The sequence below is a fragment of the Oncorhynchus clarkii genome, chromosome 2 (genome assembly GCF_045791955.1).
Source record: "Oncorhynchus clarkii lewisi isolate Uvic-CL-2024 chromosome 2, UVic_Ocla_1.0, whole genome shotgun sequence".
In the NCBI taxonomy this organism is placed as follows: domain Eukaryota; kingdom Metazoa; phylum Chordata; class Actinopteri; order Salmoniformes; family Salmonidae; genus Oncorhynchus; species Oncorhynchus clarkii.
In genome coordinates, this window is record NC_092148.1 from 97,924,775 (window position 1) to 97,945,306 (window position 20,532).

Sequence of the window (20,532 nt, forward strand, 5' to 3'; positions counted from 1 at the left end):
AGTCTTAATAGTATGTAGTTTGTCGTCTTTTCTTTTCTCTTCATGAATATACACGTGTGACTCATTATATTACGACTCAGTCTTCGGGGCGGCAGGGTAGCCTAGTGGTTAGAGCGTTGGACTAGTAACCGGAAGGTTGCGAGTTCAAACCCCCGAGCTGACAAGGTACAAATCTGTCGTTCTGCCCCTGAACAGGCAGTTAACCCACTGTTCCTAGGCCGTCATTGAAAATAAGAATTTGTTCTTAACTGACTTGCCTGGTTAAATAAAGGTAAAATAAAAAATAAAATAAAAAAAGTCTTCATCTTGTCTTCATATTTTCCATCATTATGACGATTTATCCTTCCACTTATACTGTGTTTTCTATATACCCCTCTGTATACACCCCTCTATACCCCTCTATATACACCCCTCTATACCCCTCTATATACCCCTCCGTATACCCCCTATATACCCCTGCGTATACCCCCTATATACCCCTCTATATACCCCTCCGTATACCCCCTATATACCCCTGCGTATACCCCCTATATACCCCTCTATATACCCCTTCGTATACCCCCTTTAAACCCCTCCATATACCCCTCTATATACCCCTCCGTATACCCCTCCGTACACCCCCTATATACCCCTCTATATACCCCTTCATATATCCCCTATATACCCCTCTACATACCCCTCTGTATACCCCTCTATATACCCCTCCATATACACCCCTCTATACCCCTCTATATACCCCTCCGTATACCCCCTATATACCCCTGCGTATACCCCTCCGTATACCCCCTATATACCCCTGCGTATACCCACTATATACCCCTCCGTATACCCCTCTATATACCCCTCCGTACACCCCCTATATACCCCTCTATACCCCCTATATACCCCTCCGTATACCCCTCTATATACCCCTCCGTATACCCCTCCATACACCCCCTATATACCCCTCTATATACCCCTTCGTATACCCCTATATACCCATCTAAATACCCCTCTGTATACCCCTCTATATACCCCTCCATATACCCCCATATATACCCCTCTATATACCCCTCTATATACCCCCTATATACTCCTCTATATACCCCTCTATATACCCCTCCGTATACCCCCTATATACCCCTCCGTATATCCCCTATATACCCCTCCGTATACCCCTCTATATACCCTCTATATACCCATCTATATACCCTTGCGTATTCCCCTACGTATACCCCTCTATATACCCCTCTGTATACCCCCTATATACCCCTCCGTATATCCCCTATATACCCCTCCGTATACCCCTCTATATACCCCCTATATACCCCTCTATATACCCCTCTATATACCCCTCCATATACCCCCTATATACCACTCCGTATACCCCCTATAAAGCCCTCTATATACCCATCTATATACCCATCTATATACCCATCCGTATACCCTTGCATATTCCCCTACGTATACTCCTCTATATACCCCTCTATAGACCCCTCTATAGACCCCTCTATACCCCTCTATATACCCCTCCGTATACCCCTCTGCATACCCCTCTATATACCCCTCTATATAACCCTCTATATACCCCTCTGTACGCCCCTCTGTATACCCCTCTATATACCCCTCTATATACCCCTGTGTTTACCCCTCTATATACCCCCTATATACCCCTCTATATACCTCTCTATATAACCCTCTATATACCCCTCTGTGTACCCCTCTATATACCCCTATGTTTGCCCCTCTATATACCCCTCTATACACCCCTCTATATACCCCTGTGTTTACCCCTCTATATACCCCTCTATACAGATATGCTCAAACCCATACAGCTCATGGAAATAATGCTTCCTTCCTCCTGAAAGGTGACATTAACAGCTGTTTTATCGTGTATAGTTTCATGCCTTTGGTTGTGTCGTAGAATAAAGCAAAGAAGCTGTGAAAATAGATTCATTATTGTTTTAATTATTTCTTATTCTATACAGATATTCTAAAAAATGGCCTGAACACATGTTGGTACCCCTTAGAAAATATTATAAATAATTTGATTAGAGTGATATTTCAAACTAATTCCTTTCTTTAATTAGTATCACACGTCTCCAATCTTGTAATCAGTCATTCAGCCCATTTAAATGGGGGAAAAGTAGTCACTGTGTTGTTTGGTATCATTGTGGTCACCACACTGACCATGGACCAGAGTAAAGTAGTCACTGTGCTGTTTGGTATCATTGTGGTCACCACACTGACCATGGACCAGAGTAAAGTAGTCACTGTGCTGTTTGGTATCATTGTGGTCACCACACTGACCATGGACCAGAGTAAAGTAGTCACTGTGCCGTTTGGTATCATTGTGGTCACCACACTGACCATGGACCAGAGTAGAGTAGTCACTGTGCTGTTTGGTATCATTGTGGTCACCACACTGACCATGGACCAGAGTAAAGTAGTCACTGTGCTGTTTGGTATCATTGTGGTCACCACACTGACCATGGACCAGAGTAAAGTAGTCACTGTGCTGTTTGGTATCATTGTGGTCACCACACTGACCATGGACCAGAGTAAAGTAGTCACTGAGCTGTTTGGTGTCATTGTGGTCACCACACTGACCATGGACCAGAGAAAGCCAAGGGGAGATTTGTCTGAGATCAGAAGGACAATAAAAGACAAGCATGGTAAAAGGTAAAGGCTACGAGACCATCTCCAAGCAGCTTGATGTTCCTGTGACAACAGTTGAAAATATTATTTAAGAAGTTTAAGGTCCGTGGAACTGTAGCCAACCTCCCTGGGCGCGGAAGCAAGTGGAAAATCGACCCCAGATTGAACAGAAGGAGAGTGCGAATGGTAGAAAAAGAACCAAGGATAACTGCCAAAGAGATCCAAGGTGAAGGTACGGCAGTTTCTGATCGCACTATTCGCTTCTTGAGTGAAAGTGGGCTCCATGGAAAAGGACTTGTGAAAGAAAAACATTTAAAAAAAAGACAGACTGGAATTTGCTAAAATGCATATTGACAAGCCACAATCCTTCTGGAAGAATGTCCTTTGGACAGATTAGCCAAAACTGGAGCTTTTTAACAAGTCACATCAGCTCCATGTTCACAGATGAAAAAAAGGAAGCTTTCAAAGGAAATGACAACATACCTACAGTGAGACATGGAGGAGGCTCGGTTCTGTTCTGGGGCTGCTATGCTGCGCCTGGACCAGGGTGCCTTAAATCTGTAAATGAAATCTCAAGGCTACAAAGGCAAACGTACGGCCCAGCGAAACGTACGGCCCAGTGTCAGAAAGCTCTGTCTCAGTCGCAGGTCATGGGTCCTCCAACAGGATAATGACCCAAAGCACACAGCTAAAAGCACCCAAGAATGGAGAACAACAAAACATTGGACTATTCTGAAGTGGCCTTCTATGAGTCCTGATCTGAATCCTGTCGAACATCTATGGAAAGAGCTGAAACTTGCAGTCTGGAAAAGGCACCCATCAAACCTGAGACAGCTGGAGCAGTTTGCTCAGGAAGAGTGGGCCGAACTACCTGTTAACAGGTGCAGGAGTCACCCATCAAACCTGAGACAGCTGGAGCAGTTTTCTCAGGAAGAGTGGGCCGGACTACCTGTTAACAGGTGCAGGAGTCACCCATCAAACCTGAGACAGCTGGAGCAGTTTTCTCAGGAAGAGTGGGCCGAACTACCTGTTAACAGGTGCAGGAGTCACCCATCAAACCTGAGACAGCTGGAGCAGTTTTCTCAGGAAGAGTGGGCCGGACTACCTGTTAACAGGTGCAGGAGTCACCCATCAAACCTGAGACAGCTGGAGCAGTTTTCTCAGGAAGAGTGGGCCGAACTACCTGTTAACAGGTGCAGGAGTCACCCATCAAACCTGAGACAGCTGGAGCAGTTTTCTCAGGAAGAGTGGGCCGAACTACCTGTTAACAGGTGCAGGAGTCACCCATCAAACCTGAGACTGCTGGAGCAGTTTTCTCAGGAAGAGTGGGCCGAACTACCTGTTAACAGGTGCAGGAGTCACCCATCAAACCTGAGACAGCTGGAGCAGTTTTCTCAGGAAGAGTGGGCCGAACTACCTGTTAACAGGTGCAGAAGTCACCCATCAAACCTGAGACAGCTGGAGCAGTTTGCTCAGGAAGAGTGGGCCGAACTACCTGTTAACAGGTGCAGAAGGCACCCATCAAACCTGAGACAGCTGGAGCAGTTTGCTCAGGAAGAGTGGGCCGAACTACCTGCTAACAGGTGCAGAAGGCTCACTACAGAAAATGTTTGATTGCTGTGATTGCCTCTGAAGGTTGAGCAACAAAATATTATGATAAGGTTTCCATCATTTTTGTCCATGTCATTTTAATTTTGTTGTATTATTTACAGTATTATGTTGAATAAAAAATATAAAGCAAAGTCTAATTTCTATTAAATATGGAATAAACAATGGTGGATGCCAATTACTTTGGTCAGTTATTTCAGAGAAAATTGTGGAGGGGTACCAACAAATTTGAGCAGGTCTGTATATCCCTCTAAATACCCCTCCATGTACCCCTGAATTTTTGTTGTTGAGTAAATATTTTTTTAAATGTCAAAAACAATTCCGGGGGAAGACCCCCCCTGACCCCAAGTCCACTGTTTGTCTGCCCCAATATCTACAACACAGTTTTTATCCCTTGGTTCTGAGGATGTTTGATCAATAGGGCCAACAGCTTGTTGAGTCGTGTTGTCAAATTGAAAGAGAAGAAAATAAGTGATTTTTTCTCCATTTGAGACTAGGCTGATGTAGTTTGGTTTAGGCTACCTTTACTTGTTACCAACAGTGATACATTCTAGGCATTCTATTTCTATGATGTTGATAACTCTATGTTTTATCTGTTGTTGTTTTCACATAATTAACTAAGTATCCCTTGATCCTAATCTAGCACATTCTTTGTACTCCACCACACCAATCCTCTATTTCCCCTGGCTACTATGACTCCCAGGTGTTCCTCAGAGAGAGAGAGAGAGAGAGAGAGAGAGAGAGAGAGAGAGAGAGAGAGAGAGAGAGAGAGAGAGAGAGAGAGAGAGAGAGAGAGAGAGAGAGAGAGAGAGAGAGAGAGAGAGAGAGAGAGAGAGAGAGAGAGAGAGAGAGAGAGAGAGAGAGAGAGAGAGAGAGAGAGAGAGAGAGAGAGAGAGAGAGAGAGAGAGAAAATTTGCACATAATATGTCATTTGAAATGTCTTTATTATTTTGGGACTTTTCTGAGTGTAATTCATTTTTATTGTTTATTATCTACTTCACTTGCTTTTGCAATGTTAACATATGTTTCCCATGCCAATAAAGCCCAATTGAAATTGATAGAGTGTGTGTGAGTGAGTGGGGGTGTGTGTGAGTGTGTGTGAGTGAGTGTGTGGGGGTGTGTGTGAGTGAGTGTGTGGGGGTGTGTGTGAGCGAGTGTGTGGGGGTGGACGTGAGCATCATCCATTCCTCCGTGCTATAATATAGCCTCAGTGGATGGATGGACAGATGGAGGGATGGATGATGCTTTCTTGTTTTGAAGCTTGTTATCCTCCCAGTGCCCAGGACACAGATCATAAACCATGTCTCCCTCTCCTCATCCCCTCTTCCCCTCCTCATCCTCCCTTCCACCCTTCCTCTTCTCCACCCAGTTTTAAAGCACGTTTGTTTCAATTTTACACATTTTGCCATGGGGTGGAGACAAGATTGTGCAATTTATAACAAATGTTATGCAACTCTACTCATTTTGCCATGGGACAGAGAGGAAAATGGGCTGCTTTACAGCTAATTTATGGAAATGTTACACATTTTGCCAAAGGGTGGAGAGACATTTTTCAGTTTTTAATATGACATATGAGTGAGACTGACTGGGGGATCCCCAGCCGGTAATTCAACCATAATAAATAAGTTTAGATAGCTGGCCGCTAAACTAAGTTACCAATCTAAACAATGTTAGTTGACGTGGGCTAATTGACTGACTGTCAGTGGCTGACATAACAAGAGAAAAACTGCAGCTCCTTGTGTGTTCTACTGTTCTAACTCGTAACGGTCAGATTGATCTGAGGACATTCCATCCATCCTTTATGTGTTCTACTGTTCTAACTCGTAACGGTCAGATTGATCTGAGGACATTCCATCCACCCTTTGTGTTCTACTGTTCTAACTCGTAACGGTCAGATTGATCTGAGGACATTCCATCCACCCTTTGTGTTCTACTGTTCTAACTCGTAACGGTCAGATTGATCTGAGGACATTCCATCCATCCTTTATGTGTTCTACTGTTCTAACTCGTAACGGTCAGATTGATCCGAGGACATTCCATCCATCCTTTATGTGTTCTACTGTTCTAACTCGTAACGGTCAGATTGATCCGAGGACATTCCATCCATCCTTTATGTGTTCTACTGTTCTAACTCGTAACGGTCAGATTGATCTGAGGACATTCCATCCTTTATGTGTTCTACTGTTCGAACTCGTAACGGTCAGATTGATCTGAGGACATTCCATCCTTTATGTGTTCTACTGTTCTAACTCGTAACGGTCAGATTTATCTGAGGACATTCCATCCATCCTTTATGTGTTCTACTGTTCTAACTCGTAACGGTCAGATTGATCTGAGGACATTCCATCCACCCTTTGTGTTCTACTGTTCTAACTCGTAACGGTCAGATTGATCTGAGGACATTCCATCCACCCTTTGTGTTCTACTGTTCTAACTCGTAACGGTCAGATTGATCTGAGGACATTCCATCCATCCTTTATGTGTTCTACTGTTCTAACTCGTAACGGTCAGATTGATCCGAGGACATTCCATCCATCCTTTATGTGTTCTACTGTTCTAACTCGTAACGGTCAGATTGATCCGAGGACATTCCATCCATCCTTTATGTGTTCTACTGTTCTAACTCGTAACGGTCAGATTGATCTGAGGACATTCCATCCTTTATGTGTTCTACTGTTCTAACTCGTAACGGTCAGATTGATCTGAGGACATTCCATCCTTTATGTGTTCTACTGTTCTAACTCGTAACGGTCAGATTGATCTGAGGACATTCCATCCTTTATGTGTTCTACTGTTCTAACTCGTAACGGTCAGATTGATCTGAGGACATTCCATCCTTTATGTGTTCTACTGTTCTAACTCGTAACGGTCAGATTGATCCGAGGACATTCCATCCATCCTTTATGTTCTACTGTTCTAACTCGTAACGGTCAGATTGATCTGAGGACATTCCATCCTTTATGTGTTCTACTGTTCTAACTCGTTACGGTCAGATTGATCTGAGGACATTCCATCCTTTATGTGTTCTACTGTTCTAACTCGTAACGGTCAGATTGATCTGAGGACATTCCATCCATCCTTTATGTGTTCTACTGTTCTAACTCGTAACGGTCAGATTGATCTGAAGACATTCCATCCATCCTTTATGTGTTCTACTGTTCTAACTCGTAACGGTCAGATTGATCTGAGGACATTCCCATCCATCCTTTATGTGTTCTACTGTTCTAACTCGTAACGGTCAGATTGATCCGAGGACATTCCATCCATCCTTTATGTGTTCTACTGTTCTAACTCGTAACGGTCAGATTGATCTGAGGACATTCCATCCTTTATGTGTTCTACTGTTCTAACTCGTAACGGTCAGATTGATCCGAGGACATTCCATCCATCCTTTATGTGTTCTACTGTTCTAACTCGTAACGGTCAGATTGATCTGAGGACATTCCATCCTTTATGCGTTCTACTGTTCTAACTCGTAACGGTCAGATTGATCCGAGGACATTCCATCCATCCTTTATGTGTTCTACTGTTCTAACTCGTAACGGTCAGATTGATCTGAGGACATTCCATCCATCCTTTATGTGTTCTACTGTTCTAACTCGTAACGGTCAGATTGATCTGAGGACATTCCATCCATCCTTTATGTGTTCTACTGTTCTAACTCGTAACGGTCAGATTGATCTGAGGACATTCCATCCATCCTTTATGTGTTCTACTGTTCTAACTCGTAATGGTCAGATTGATCTGAGGACATTCAATCCATCCTTTATGTGTTCTACTGTTCTAACTCGTAACGGTCAGATTGATCTGAGGACATTCCATCCATCCTTTATGTGTTCTACTGTTCTAACTCGTAACGGTCAGATTGATCTGAGGACATTCCATCCATCCTTTATGTGTTCTACTGTTCTAACTCGTAACGGTCAGATTGATCTGAGGACATTCCATCCATCCTTTATGTGTTCTACTGTTCTAACTCGTAACGGTCAGATTGATCTGAGGACATTCCATCCATCCTTTATGTGTTCTACTGTTCTAACTCGTAACGGTCAGATTGATCTGAGGACATTCAATCCTTTATGTGTTCTACTGTTCTAACTCGTAACGGTCAGATTGATCTGAGGACATTCCATCCATCCTTTATGTGTTCTACTGTTCTAACTCGTAACGGTCAGATTGATCTGAGGACATTCCATCCATCCTTTATGTGTTCTACTGTTCTAACTCGTAACGGTCAGATTGATCTGAGGACATTCCATCCATCCTTTATGTGTTCTACTGTTCTAACTCGTAACGGTCAGATTTATCTGAGGACATTCCATCCATCCTTTATGTGTTCTACTGTTCTAACTCGTAACGGTCAGATTGATCTGAGGACATTCCATCCATCCTTTATGTGTTCTACTGTTCTAACTTGTAACGGTCAGATTGATCTGAGGACATTCCATCCATCCTTTATGTGTTCTACTGTTCTAACTCGTAACGTTCAGATTGATCTGAGGACATTCCATCCTTTATGTGTTCTACTGTTCTAACTCGTAACGGTCAGATTGATCCGAGGACATTCCATCCATCCTTTATGTCATAGCCTATCAGCTCCATGAACACAGGACATGTCATCAGAGACTTGTCGTCATCATCATCATCATCATTGCCCATGATCGTGACCTGAGCGCTCATACTGGGCCTTGGTTAGGAACCGTGTTCTGCTGTCATACTGGACCTTGGTTAGGAACCGTGTTCTGCTGTCATAGTGGACCTTGGTTAGGAACTGTGTTCTGCTGTCATAGTGGACCTTGGTTAGGAACCGTGTTCTGCTGTCATACTGGACCTTGGTTAGGAACCGTGTTCTGCTGTCATAGTGGACCTTGGTTAGGAACCATTTTCAGCTGTCATAGTGGACCTTGGTTAGGAACCGTGTTCTGCTGTCATAGTGGACCTTGGTTAGGAACCGTGTTCTCCTGTGTTGTGTCTTTGGCATCATTAAAGTGAAGACTATTATTTCATCAAATCAATTCTCTGTAATTATTATTACGTGATTAAACTGATTTAATCATGTAAATGTCATTAACTAGGAAGTCGAGGCACCTAGGAAAATGTTCAGATTACAATAAATGTATTTTCCTAATATAACTTTTCAGATATTTTAGTATCTGATCAATTAGTCTTCTAATTAATTAATTATTCTTTACCTCACGTTGTTGGTTATCTGCACGAACCCAGTCTTCACTATGAATCATCCATACACCAAGTGTCTTAGTCATTTATTTACTAACTAACTAAATAATCACAGAAATGCATAAACAAACAAACAGTAGATATGGTCACAGGGAAATGATAGTGGATGTGCCCTAGTGGGCTAAACCGGTATGACGGCTTGGTAGACAAAGGGACTGAGAAGGGCGTGAAAGACAAGGCACTACACCGTTGATAATTATAATAATTGAAATGTTAATTTGCACATGAACACTCACTCATTCGGGAATAATTGCAATCAATATATATATTTACGCTCAGTGTGTCGTCTGGGTCTCTGCTGGAATTGTCCGTCTTTCTGTTGGAAGTTCATCTGAACTTCTCTTTGCGTCCCTGGAGGCTTTCGGGGTTAGAATGGATACCTCAGAGTTCCATTCAGAAATGTATATTATAGAATGGATGTTTCGGCGGTTGTCGGTCTTCACAGTCAGTTGACATAAATTCTAGCTGCAGACTAGTAATTAGTATCGAAGATTTCTCTTATTCTGTCGGTATCGATAGTCTCAGAGTTGAACCATTTCCACCAGTGTAGCCAATGTTCCATGTGGTTTGGTCAGGAATTGAACAACCGAGGAATGCATGGTCTCTATTCAAACCTTAGCCCTCTCGGTAAACGAGGTGCGCTTGGTCTCTATTCAAACCTTAGCCCTCTCGGTAATCGAGGTACACTTGGTCTCTATTCAAACCTTAGCCCCCTTGGTAATCGAGGTACACTTGGTCTCTATTCAAACCTTAGCCCTCTTGGTAATCGAGGTACACTTTGTCTCTACTCAAACCTTAGCCCTCTCGGTAATCGAGGTACACTTGGTCTCTATTCAAACCTTAGCCCTCTTGGTAATCGAGGTACAATTTGTCTCTACTCAAACCTTAGCCCTCTCGGTAACCGAGGTGCGCTTGGTCTCTACTCAAACCTTAGCCCTCTTGGTAATCGAGGTACACTTGGTCTCTACTCAAACCTTAGCTCTGTCATATCCTCTCATGGTCTCTCCTATCACTGCTATGAGAATGGTCCTCTCCTCTTCTCTCTCTACACCAAGTCACTTAGCTCTGTCATATCCTCACATGGTCTCTCCTATCACTGCTATGAGAATGGTCCACTCCTCTTCTTTCTATACACCAAGTCACTCAGCTCCGTCATATCCTCTCATGGTCTCTCCTATCACTGCTATGAGGATGGACCTCTCCTCTACTCTCTATAGACCAAGTCACTGGTCATATCCTCTCATGGTCTCTCCTATCACTGCTATGAGGATGGACCTCTCCTCTACTCTCTATAGACCAAGTCACTCAGCTCCGTCATATCCTAGCATGGTCTCTCCTATCACTGCTATGAGAATGGTCCACTCCTCTTCTTTCTATACACCAAGTCACTCAGCTCCGTCATATCCTAGCATGGTCTCTCCTATCACTGCTATGAGAATGGTCCACTCCTCTTCTTTCTATACACCAAGTCACTCAGCTCCGTCATATCCTCACATGGTCTCTCCTATCATTGCTATGAAGATGGACCTCTCCTCTTCTCTCTCTACACCAAGTCACTCAGCTCTGTCATATCCTCTCATGGTCTCTCCTATCACTGCTATGAGGATGGACCTCTCCTCTACTCTCTATAGACCAAGTCACTGGTCATATCCTCACATGGTCTCTCCTATCATTGCTATGAAGATGGACCTCTCCTCTTCTCTCTCTACACCAAGTCACTGGTCATATCCTCTACATCATCATGCTATGCGGATGACACTCAACTACTTTTCTCCTTCCCCCCTTCTGACACCCTTCCGACATTCATCTCTGCGTGCCTGGCAGATATCTCAGTTTGGATGTCGGCCCACCACCTCAAGCTCAACCTCGACAAGCCGGAGCTGCTCTTCCCTCCGTGGGGTCTGCTAGCTCCAAGACCTCTATTATAGTCGACAATACCAGGGTGTCCCCCTTCCCAGAGTGCAAAAAACCTTAGCGTGACCATGGCAACACCCTGTCGTTCTCCACAAACATCAAAGCGGTGACCCACTCCTGCAGGTTCATGCTCTACAACATCCGTAGATTACGACCCTACCTCACACAGGAAGAGGAACATCCGTAGAGTACAACCCTACCTCACACAGGAAGAGGAACATCCGTAGAGTACGACCCTACCTCACACAGGAAGAGGAACATCCGTAGAGTACGACCCTACCTCACACAGGAAGAGGAACATCCGTAGAGTACGACCCTACCTCACACAGGAAGAGGAACATCCGTAGAGTACGACCCTACCTCACACAGGAAGAGGAACATCCGTAGAGTACGACCCTACCTCACACAGGAAGAGGAACATCCGTAGAGTACGACCCTACCTCACACAGGAAGAGGAACATCCGTAGAGTACGACCCTCCCTCACACAGGAAGTGGATCATGTCCTAATCCAGGCACTTATCATCTCCCATCTGGACTACTGCAACTATCTGTTGGATGGGCTCCCCGCTTGTGCCAATAAACCCCTGCAATTTACCCAGAATGCTGCAGACCGCCTGGTCTTCAACCTTCCCAAATTCTCCCATGTCACCCCGCTCCTCTGCACACTCCACTGGCTTCCAGTCGAAGCTCGCATCCACTACTAGACCATGGTGCTTCCCTATGGAACAGCAAGAGTTCCTGCTACTCCCTACCTTCAGGATCTGGTCAAACCCTACACCCCAACCCATCCACTACTAGACCATGGTGCTTCCCTATGGAACAGCAAGAGGAACTGCCCCTCCCTACCTTCAGGATCTGCTCAAACCCTAAACCTCAACCGGAACAACCGTTCTGCCACCTCTGATCTCATGGCCCTCCCACCCTTACAGGAGGGAGGCCCCCGCTCAGCGTAGTCTCTTCTCTGTCCCGCAGCCCAATGGTGGAACCAGTTTCCTCCTGAAGCTCAGACAGCAGCTAGGACCGTAAACATCTGAAACCCTATCTTAAATACCCCCCCAGCTATATTATAGATGAATACACTAACTGTAAGTTGCTCTGGATAAGAGCGTCTGCAAAAAATTTGAAATGGTCAAATATTGAAGTCTCTCTCTCTCTCTCTCTCTCTCTCTCTCTCTGTCTCTGTCTCTCTCTCTGTCTCTCTATGTCTGTCTCTCTATGTCTGTCTGTCTCTCTCTCTCTCTCTCTCTCTCTCTCTCTCTCTCTCTCTCTCTCTCTCTCTCTCTCTCTCTCCTTGTCTCTCTGACCCTCCAGCAGGCTCCCTGTCCCTCAGTGTGCTCCTGCTGTCTCTAGCAGTCACAGTGTGTACTGTCTGGCTGGTGGCTCTGTGTGGCATCTGTGGCTGGTGTCAAGGCAAGCTGGTGAGTTACGCATGCACGTGCGCACACACACACACACATTAGGGTTTAATGGCAGGAACCGGATTACCGAGATTTAACGCAATTTCCCGCCCAAACCCACTCCCTTTTCCCGAGGACAAATAATTGCGAGAAACCGGTCAATTATATTACATTATTTCTATGAACAGTGTGACATGAATGAAATGGAACTGTTAAATGATACAATTTTAAATGAAATTAAATGTTAAATGATATGTAATTTTCTGCTCTGCTATCAGTGTGGTCATAAAGCTCAGGGTGTGTGTCTGCGTTGTTGAAGCCTAATGATTTACTCCAAGTTGCCATAAGTTCAAAGGGCACGCATTTTTATGCTGAAACTACATGCCACCTTGAAATGCAGTTAATAAGGTAAGAAAACTGGCTCCAACTTTTCAGCTGCCGGTAAACCTACCTGCTTTGAGCTGGAGGTAAACCTACCTGCTTTGAGCTGGAGGTAAACCTACCTGCTTTGAGCTGGAGGTAAACCTACCTGCTTTGAGCTGGAGGTAAACCTACCTGCTTTGAGCTGGAGGTAAACCTACCTGCTTTGAGCTGGAGGTACACCTACCTGCTTTGAGCTGGAGGTAAACCTACCTGCTTTGAGCTGGAGGTAAACCTACCTGCTTTGAGCTGGAGGTAAACCTACCTGCTTTGAGCTGCCGGTAAACCTACCTGCTTTGAGCTGCCGGTAAACCTACCTGGTTTGAGCTGGAGGTAAACCTACCTGCTTTGAGCTGCAGGTAAACCTACCTGCTTTGAGCTGCAGGTAAACCTACCTGCTTTGAGCTGCCGGTAAACCTACCTGCTTTGAGCAAACTGCACTTTATACCGCGGTTCATAATCCTCTGAACTGGAAGGACCTGTGCCTCTGATACAGATTCCAATGCTTTGCCCCAAACTTCAACAGGGGGCTTGAAGTGATGTTGCTTTGGCGCCAATTTACACAAACCATGAAATGAGAAATGTGGTTTTTGTATTCACGTGCTGGATCGAAAAGCACATCACATCACATCACATCACACATCACATCACATCACATCACACATCACATCACATCACATCACACATCACATCACATCACATCACACATCACATCACATCACATCACATCACATCACACATCACATCACATCACACATCACAGCACATCACATCACATCACACATCACATCACATCACATCACATCACACATCACACATCACATCACACATCACATCACACATCACATCACATCACACATCAAACCCCGTTACTATGTGAGCTCTGCCTCTGGTTGAATGCATGGTAGGCCTGTCAGTCTGTCAGTGGCCAACCACTTTGTCAGTACACAGACTTCTACTCTGATTGTTCTAATATAACATTTACCCCAGCATGTCTACCTTGTATCGTGTTCTTTTGACAGATGGATAGTCGATGATCTCCTTGTTTGGATACTTTAATGTGAAGACATTATACAAATCCTTCCTGTCTTCGCTTGCTATAAGAAACAGCTCATTTAAGGGGCATATAATATAATAATATACACATACTACCTGAACTGTATGTCTTCTCTCAAGTCTCTCGTATCATCATGGTCAGTTGGCCAGTCCAATGCTCTTAAAACCTCTTGGGAAGTTAAAATCTTTTTTTTCTCTCATTAAGTGAACAGAGATGCTGTTTGGTTTTCTGTTTACCTATATAAAACAAATTAAAAAACATTGGCTCGCTCAAATGGAAAGCATCATCAGCCGTGGTCGAAAAACACATTTCTTCAAGTGGAGGTGCATATTTAGTGTGTAATACTGTTTCCCGTACAAACAAAAGCTCTTACGGACCTATTGTCAAAAGTAGCGATGAGGCTCTCTGACTCGCTCAATTGTGATACATCTTGTACATAAGTTGTTACAGGCTTTGACAAAAAATGTGTCCAGCAATCGTAATGAGCATCTGCAGTAAGAATCCGTCTCGGGCTCCTCCACAAGGCTCCTGCAGTAAGAATCCGCCTCGGGCTCCTCCACAAGGCTCCTCCACAAGGCTCCTCCACAAGGCTCCTACAGTATGAATCCGCCTCGGGCTCCTCCACGAGGCTCCTGCAGTATGAATCCGTCTCGGGCTCCTCCACAAGGCTCCTGCAGTATGAATCCGCCTCGGGCTCCTCCACAAGGCTCCTGCAGTATGAATCCATCTCAGGCTCCTCCACAAGGCTCCTGCAGTATGAATCAGTCTCGGGCTCCTCCACAAGGCTCCTCCGCAAGGCTCCTGCAGTATGAATCTGCCTCGGGCTCCTCCACAAGGCTCCTGCAGTATGAATCTGCCTCGGGCTCCTCCACAAGGCTCCTCCACGAGGCTCCTGCAGTATGAATCCGTCTCGGGCTCCTCCGCAAGGCTCCTCCTCAAGGCTCCTGCAGTATGAATCCGTCTCGGGCTCCTCCACAAGGCTTCTCAAATCAAATCAAATCAAATCAAATTTTATTTGTCACATACACATGGTTAGCAGATGTTAATGCAAGTGTAGCGAAATGCTTGTGCCTCTAGTTCCGACAATGCAGTAATAACCAACAAGTAATCTAACTAACAATTCCAAAACTACTGTCTTATACACAGTGTAAGGGGATAAAGAATATGTACATAAGGATATATGAATGAGTGATGGTACAGAGCAGCATAGGCAAGATACAGTAGATGGTATCGAGTACAGTATATACATATGAGATGAGTATGTAAACAAAGTGGCATAGTTAAAGTGGCTAGTGATACATGTATTACATAAGGATGCAGTCGATGATATAGAGTACAGTATATACGTATGCATATGAGATGAATAATGTAGGGTAAGTAACATTATATAAGGTAGCATTGTTTAAAGTGGCTAGTGATATATTTACATCATTTCCCATCAATTCCATTATTAAAGTGGCTGGAGTTGAGTCAGTGTCAGTGTCAGTGTGTTGGCAGCAGCCACTCAATGTTAGTGGTGGCTGTTTAACAGTCTGATGGCCTTGAGATAGAAGCTGTTTTTCAGTCTCTCTGTCCCAGCTTTGATGCACCTGTACTGACCTCGCCTTCTGGATGATAGCGGGGTGAACAGGCAGTGGCTCGGGTGGTTGTTGTCCTTGATGATCTTTATGGCCTTCCTGTGACATCGGGTGGTGTAGGTGTCCTGGAGGGCAGGTAGTTTGCCCCCGGTGATGCCTTGTGCAGACCTCACTACCCTCTGGAGAGCCTTACAGTTGTGGGCGGAGCAGTTGCCGTACCAGGCGGTGATACAGCCCGCCAGGATGCTCTCGATTGTGCATCTGTAGAAGTTTGTGAGTGCTTTTGGTGACAAGCCGAATTTCTTCAGCCTCCTGAGGTTGAAGAGGCGCTGCTGCGCCTTCTTCACGATGCTGTCTGTGTGAGTGGACCAACTCAGTTTGTCTGTGATGTGTATTTCGAGGAGCTTAAAACTTGCTACCCTCTCCACTACTGTTCCATCGATGTGGATAGGGGGGTGTTCCCTCTGCTGTTTCCTGAAGTCCACAATCATCTCCTTAGTTTTGTTGACGTTGAGTGTGAGGTTATTTTCCTGACACCACACTCCGAGGGCCCTCCACAAGGCTCCTGCAGTATGAATCCGTCTCGGGCTCGTCCACAAGGCTCCTCCACAAGGCTCCTGCAGTATGAATCCGCCTCGGGCTCCTCCACAAGACTCCTCCACAAGGCTCCTGCAGTATGAATCCGCCTCGGGCTCCTCCTCAAGGCTCCTGCAGTATGAATCTGCCTCGGGCTCCTCCACAAGGCTCCTCCACAAGGCTCCTGCAGTATGAATCCGCCTCGGGCTCCTCCTCAAGGCTCCTGCAGTATGAATCCGTCTCGGGCTCGTCCACAAGGCTCCTCCACAAGGCTCCTGCAGTATGAATCCGCCTCGGTCTCCTCAAAAAGTCCATGAAGAGCGAATATGGAGTAAACCCAGGTCTGGTTGTTTCGTTCTTGTGCATTGAAATGAGAAAATCCTGATGAGATTTTAGCAGGTCGTTGGACTAAAATGAATATTTCTTAGTGTTCCGTCTCCAGCACACCAATGTTCTTCCACACGGTAAAAAAAAACTCATTTTGCTTTTCCCAGTAAAATATTATGCATAGAGTCCACTACAGACGTGTCTATGGGATTGAAACGTGGGATTTTAAATAACTCATTATCTGGCCCCAGTTTCAGTCTCTATGTTTTTCCTCATTGCCTTCGGGTGAAACGTTGCAAAAGTTTATTCAACGGAAGCAAATGCAACAAGACAGAGAGGGACCTAGCTAAATTTGTACAATAGAAACAGATTCCGTTTGCAGTACCCTACGGCTGTACCCTACTCTATACCCTACTACAGTACCTTACTGCTGTACAATATTGCAGTACTCTCCTATATGACCCTCCTATAGTACCCTACGGCTGTACCCTACTCTGTACCCTACGGCTGTACCCTACTACAGTACCCTACTGCTGTACCCTACTGCTGTATCCTACTCTGTACCCTACTACAGTACCCTACGGCTGTACCCTACTCTGTACCCTACTGCTGTACCCTACGGCTGTACCCTACTGCTGTACCCTACTCTGTACCCTACTGCTGTACCCTACTGCTGTACCCTACGGCTGTACCCTTCGGGTGTACCCTACGGCTGTACCCTCCGGGTGTACCCTACGGCAGTACCCTACGGCTGTACCCTTCGGCTGTACCCTACGGATGTACCCTTTGGCTGTACCCTACTACAGTACCCTACAGCTGTACCCTACTACTGTACCCTACTACAGTATCCTACTGCTGTACCCTACGGCTGTACCCTGCTGCTGTACCCTACTACAGTACCCTACTGCTGTACCCTACTGCTGTACCCTACTACAGTACCCTACTGCTGTACCCTACTGCTGTACCCTACGGCTGTACCCTTCAGCTGTACCCTACGGCTGTACCCTACTTGGGGGCATGTTCATGTTAAGCCCTGCCTCGCTGTGTATCTATTTTGATGACTTATGCATAGTTATTCATAACTGATTTTGGAATGCTGTTCCTTTAATTCAAGGTTTACAAAATGCAGAACAGAACAGAACAAAACATGGAGTAATAGAACAGAACAGGGAATAACAGAACAGAACAGGGAATAACAGAACAGAACAGGGAGTAACAGAGAACAGAACAGGGAATAACAGAGAACAGAACATGTCAAATCCCCCCTCCCCCCCAAAAAATGTATTTGTCACATGCGTTGAATACAACCGGTGTAGTAGACCTTACAGTGAAATGCTGAATACAACAGGTGTAGTAGACCTTACAGTGAAATGCTGAATACAACAGGTGTAGTAGACCTTACAGTGAAATGCTGAATACAACAGGTGTAGTAGACCTTACAGTGAAATGCTGAATACAACAGGTGTAGTAGACCTTACAGTGAAATGCTGAATACAACAGGTGTAGTAGACCTCACAGTGAAATGCTGAATACAACAGGTATAGTAGACCTCACAGTGAAATGCTGAATACAACAGGTGTAGTAGACCTTACAGTGAAATGCTGAATACAACAGGTGTAGTAGACCTCGCAGTGAAATGCTGAATACAACAGGTGTAGTAGACCTCGCAGTGAAATGCTGAATACAACAGGTGTAGTAGACCTTACAGTGAAATGCTGAATACAACAGGTGTAGTAGACCTCACAGTGAAATGCTGAATACAACAGGTGTAGTAGACCTCGCAGTGAAATGCTGAATACAACAGGTGTAGTAGACCTTACAGTGAAATTATTACTTACAAGCCTTTATTTAACAGTTTTAAGAAAAATGCACAAAAAAAAACAAATAATTCAAGAGCAGCAGTAAATAACAATGTGGAGGTTATATACAGGGTATTACGGTACAGAGTCAATGTGGAGACTATATACAGGGTATTACGGTACAGAGTCAATGTGGAGGCTATATACAGGGTATTACGGTACAGAGTCAATGTGGAGGCTATATACAGGGTATTACGGTACAGAGTCAATGTGGAGGCTATATAAAGGGTATTACGGTACAGAGTCAATGTGGAGGCTATATACTGGGGGTACCGGTACAGAGTCAATGTGGAGGCTATATACAGGGGGGTACCGGTACAGAGTCAATGTGGAGGCTATATACAGGGGGTACCGGTACAGAGTCAATGTGGAGGCTATATACAGGGGGTACCGGTACAGAGTCAATGTGGAGGCTATATACAGGGGGTACCGGTACAGAGTCAATGTGGAGACTATATACAAGGGGTACCGGTACAGAGTCAATTTGGAGGCTATATACAGGGGGTACCGGTACAGAGTCAATGTGGAGGCTATATACAGGGGGTACCAGTACAGAGTCAATGTGGAGGCTATATACTGGGGGTACCGGTACAGAGTCAATGTGGAGGCTATATACAGGGGGTACCGGTACAGAGTCAATGTGGAGGCTACATACAAGGGGTACTGGTACAGAGTCAATGTGGAGGCTATATACTGGGGGTACCGGTACAGAGTCAATGTGGAGGCTATATACAGGGTATTACGGTACAGAGTCTGTGTTTGGGGCATCGGTGAGTCAAGGTAATTGAGTTAATGTGTACATGTAGGTAGAGTTATTAAAGTGACTATGCGTAGATAATAACAGAGAGTACTATAGCAGTTGTGTAAAAGAGGGTGGGGGTGGCAATGCAAATAGTCTGGGTAGCCATTTGATTAGATGTTCAGGAGTCTTATGGCTTGGGGGTAGAAGCCGTTTAGAAGCCTCTTGGACCTAGACTTGGCACTCCGGTATCACTTGCCGTGTGGTAGCAGAGAGAACAGTCTATGACTAGGGTGGCTGGAGTCTTTGACAATTTTTCGGGCCTTCCTCTGACACCACCTGGTATAGAGGTCCTGGATGGCAGGAAGCTTGGCCCCAGTGATGTACTGGGCTGTACACACTAGCCTCTGTAGTGCCTTGCAGTCGGAGGCAGAGCAGTTGCCATACCAGGCAGGGATGCTCTCGATGGTGCAGCTGTAAAACTTTTTGAGGGTCTGAGGACCCATGCCAAATCTTTTCAGTCTCCTGAGGGGTAATAGGCTTTGTCGTGCCCTCTTCACGACTGTCTTGATGTTCTTGGACCAAATTAGTTTGTTGGTGATGTGGACACCAAGGAACTTGAAACTCTGAACTTGTTCCACTACAGCTCCGTTGATGAGAATGGGTGAATGCTCTTCCTCTTTTTCCTGTAGTCATTGAGGGAGAGGTTGTTGTCCTGACCCCACACGGCCAGGTCTCTGACCTCCTCCCTATAGGCTGTCTCAACGTTGTCTGTGATCAGGGCTTTCACAGTTGTCGTCGATAAACTTAATGATGGTGTTGTAGTCGTGCCTGGCCATGAAGTCATGAATCAACAGGGAGTACAGGACGGGACTGAGCACACACCCCTGAGGGACCCCCGTGTTGAGGATCAGCGTTGCGAATGTGTTGTTACCTTCCCTTACCACCTGGGGGTGGCCTTTCAGGAAGTCCAGGATCCAGTTGCAGAAGGAGGTGTTTAGTCCCAGGGTCCTTAGCTTATTGATGAGCTTTGAGGGCACTATGGTGTTGAACGCTGAGCTGTAATCAATGAATAGCATTCTAACATAGGTGTTCTTTTTGTGTTCCTACTCAATGCCATTGGAAGAATCCCAGAACATATTCCAGTCTGTGATAGCAAAACAGTCCTGTAGTTTAGCGTCT